This window comes from Spinacia oleracea, chromosome 5, assembly GCF_020520425.1.
Source record: "Spinacia oleracea cultivar Varoflay chromosome 5, BTI_SOV_V1, whole genome shotgun sequence".
Taxonomy (NCBI): domain Eukaryota; kingdom Viridiplantae; phylum Streptophyta; class Magnoliopsida; order Caryophyllales; family Amaranthaceae; genus Spinacia; species Spinacia oleracea.
Genome location: NC_079491.1, coordinates 65680472 through 65684547, shown reverse-complemented (window position 1 = coordinate 65684547; position 4076 = coordinate 65680472). Strand labels below are relative to the sequence as shown.

At 33.4% G+C, this 4076-nt stretch overlaps 1 long non-coding RNA gene across 1 annotated transcript; it reads right to left on the bottom strand.

Moving 5' to 3' along the window:
* Positions 1 to 604: 604 nt before the first annotated feature.
* On the bottom strand, positions 605 to 2077 carry LOC130461002 (uncharacterized). Its single transcript, XR_008921284.1, has 2 exons — positions 930 to 2077; positions 605 to 812 (listed from the first exon to the last, which is right to left on the bottom strand). It is a non-coding gene; the product is annotated as an uncharacterized lncRNA (long non-coding RNA).
* Between the last annotated feature and the right edge of the window lie 1999 nt (positions 2078 to 4076).

Sequence of the window (4076 nt, the reverse complement as noted above, 5' to 3'; positions counted from 1 at the left end):
GCTCGGGATTTGCTTTTCTATACCTTTGAGGATCGTGCACGTTAGGGCACGGGCCAACAACTAGTAGATTAAAATAAGAGCAACGTATGAATAATAATATTTATGTAATTTTAAGTTATTATGAATTTAGGTAAAATACTACTTGTATTTAGTAGCACTTTTTTTTAAGTTGTCTTTGTTTCTTCTGGCCATTGGGATTGAAATTAAGTTTTTTCTTTTCTTTTCTTGATTCTTGAATTTTTTTTCAAATCCTTTTATTACTTATTCAATGTATAAAATAACTCCCTATTATGAGGTACAATATGCATAGTATAATAAAGTGTTAATTGGCATATTATTATAGGGTTACATAACATATTAGTAAGAGATTACTCAATACATTTTGTGTATTAAGTACAGGGCCGGCTCTGGTGATTCGGTAGCCCTGTGCTAAGCTTATCAATGAAGTTCATGTGAGGCCCCTCTTTGCTTCCAATAACAAACTGTCAGATTTCTTGCAATAAGAACTATAAATTTTCCCTCTTTGATGGATAAATTTTAGGTGGTATTTTTAAAAAATGAATTAAATGGATTAATAAATAGGAAAAAAAAAAGATGAACAATATCAATTCAAAATTTACATACTACCCGATTCAATTTGCAATTAAAATGAACAAATTCCACATACAGGAACAACAATCAAATCCATAAAATTATACCCAAAATCTTCAATAAACCCTACCTAATTGACCAAATTCCACCGCGTTCGTTTCTACTCGGAGTTCCAAATCCATCAAAATACACCGCCTTGCCATCGAACTTTGACAAATTTTCTGGGAAGAATTCGATTTGAAAACCCCATCCGAAAATTGAAATCGAAGAATTACAATTAAGAGAACAAGTCAATAACAAAACAATCAAATCTTGAGGTTTTACCATAAGAAAATTACCTGGTAGAGAGGCTTGAACGGAAGAGAGAGAAAGTGAGATTCATAGGAGCGAGAAGAGGAATGCCGGTCGAAGATTGAACCGTTGAGTAGTTGATGAAGGTTGTAATTGCCTAATTTTTGGAAATCACCATGGGAAGGAGAGAGAATTTAGAGAGTTATTTTTGGGTTTCCATGTTTCATTGTTTCAAGAAGTTACGGGAAAGGGAGAAGGTATGGGAAAGGGAAGTTTATTTTATTTTTTTTATAGTAAACTCATCAGTGTTTAAATTTTTTTTGGGCCCCCAAATTTTCGGGCCCTATGATGAGGATCCGACCAGACCTCCCAATGGCCGGGCCTGATTAAGAATTACAATATGTGAAATCGTTACTTCACATTGCATATTATTAAAGGTTTACATAACTTATTATATAATTAGTAAGAGGTTACTCCAAACATTTTATAGAATATATAAGAAGTAACTAATTAATATCCTATATGTAGTAACTTTAAATAATATCACTACTATAAAAAATGGCAAAGAGGCCCTTCCTAAATGGTCTAAGATTCCTCCTTTTAAGGGGTCTCTATCTCATGGGTCTCTTTCATAAAGAGACCCTTCATGTAAGAAAAGAGGTCTCTTATGTAAACTTGGTCGAAATTATTTTAGAAGGAAAGAAACCCCATATTAGAGATATGAGATATTTTATATGTGGTTTAATTATGCACCCAAGTGCACAATGTTCACCATGCACCATGTTTTTAAATGAAAGATCATAAGGAAAAATTACAAAGAACATAAGGAAAAATTACAAAGAACATAGATAACAGGAAGAACATAAAAGCAAAATGCAAAGAACAGTGATAAAATATAACAATTTATCACAAAAATTAGCATATTTTTGGAAAAAAATCATTAACAAATATTCAAACTTATCATCAACTTCAGGAATAAAACAAAGAATTCGTAAACAAGTGGGAAGAACTTATAGTTCAAACTCATAGAATATATACACCCATAGAACATGTAGTTTAAACCCAAAGAACACATAATTCAATTCAACAATAATAATGCATACGACTGTAGTGCCAGTAGTGGGTTCAATGAAGCAAAATTGATTACACTTAGAAATCGAAAATAATTAAAAAAAAAATGAGAGAAATTGAGTGATTTTACCTCTAGAATTCGATTTTCTAGGGAAAACGTTGATTTTTCAAATTCGAAGAACGCTCCTCTTTTTGTAGATGTGAATTGGAGAAGACGGAAGAAGAACAGAAGATGTGACGTTCAAATGTATAGAAAATCAATTCCTCTAATTTTGGATAGATAATTTTATATAATTGTTTCTACTTTTTATTTTTTAACTTCCCAACTAAAATATTTAAAAAATATTATATTCAACTTCCCTGCTAAATAAATGGATATCTAAAAATCTGTTTGTTTAATTACTTGAAATGTAATAATGCTTAAAACTAAGTCGTTTTGCACGGGGTGCACAATGCTCACTGTGCACCCAGGTGTATAATCTGATTTTTTAAAAATATTCAGACCCCTTCTGTAAGATAGGAGGTCTCTTTGAAAAAAGTTTGTTTTTTTTATTCAAAAAATTAAGACCTCATATATAAGATAAGGGGTCTCTTTGTTACTTTTAATATTTTTATATTTTACAAATTAAGACCCATATGTTAGGAATGGCGTCTCTTTGAATTTTTTTATTATAACTAGAGAGCCCTTTTTATACCTAACATGTATTTGACATTTTTTTTAAAAATTCGATAATACACCTGATCGATCGATAATGCTTCTATAAAACGTACAAATACTGATCGAACCTGCTTCCCCCCCCCCCCCCCCCCCCCCACACACACAGTATATATACATATATATATATATATATCTCTCACACACACACACACATATATATGTATAAGGTACGTACACTAGCTTATTCATATCTATCTGAAATTACCAGCAGACATTAAACCCACATTAACGACACATGCTGCTATAATACATAATTTGTAATAATTCGAGAACAATTTCATAATAATCAATATATTTTTTAGGTTATGAACAATATAATTCATGCGAAAAAAACCATAAAACAAGAATCCAAATTAATTGCCACATAATCAATTAGCATAATTTAGTATACATATTATGTGATGGGTGCCTTCCCTAGTTGCTCCTGAACCGAACAAGAACAAGTATAGAGCTCCAAATTTTGCCCCTCGTAGATAGTCCACAACACGTTCAGATCCGCCATAAATTCAACCAACAAGGATATAATCTAAGGTTTTTATGTACTCTTAAACTCACAATAAATGATAGGAAAATGTATTGAATTTATTGAATTCAATTTGTGATGTATGATATAAATTTATGATCTTGGATCATCTATTTATAGGGGAATAGAGTAGTCATATCGTACTAGGATTAGATAGACTAAAATCCTTAGAATTAGGATTTTAGTTAATCTCAAATACTTAGTATTTTAGAATTATCTAAATACTTAGGTATTAGGATTACCATAAAGTTCTAAACGAAGTAGGATAGGGAAAAAAGTTAACTTGTGGCCCAAGCTACTTGTCGTGCAAGTAGACTTGGCGCCACAGCCCATGAGCCATGCGGGAAGCATCCTTGGCGCGCAAGGCTTCCCTTGTTACCTTAATGCTTGCCTTGCCGCCCAAGCCGACACGCGCAGGCCTCGCCGTGGGTTGGACCTGGCGCTGGGCTTTGCGCTCGTTGCCGGCGATGGGCCTTGTGCTTGACGCTGACCTGTCGAGCCTTGCAGACTTGCTCGTCGAGCGATGGGCTGTCTCGCTTGCCGGCCTGTCGCTCGTTGTGCTTCCGATTCGTTTTCCGATTCCGAAATTTATTTCCGATACGAACAATATTTCGTTTCTGACAATATTTTCGATTCCGACAATGTTTTCTGATTTTGACAATATTTCCGACTCCGATAATATTTCAGTTTCCAGCTATATTTCAATTTCTGATAATATTTTCCTAAACGAACCATATTTCCGTTTACGGTAACATATTCGAATTTGATAATATATCTATTTCCGTCATTCGCCATATTTCTGTTTACTGCAATATCTTCGTTTCCGGCAAATATTATTTCTTTGCCTTTTGATGATTTTAGCTCCCACTGGAACCAACATCC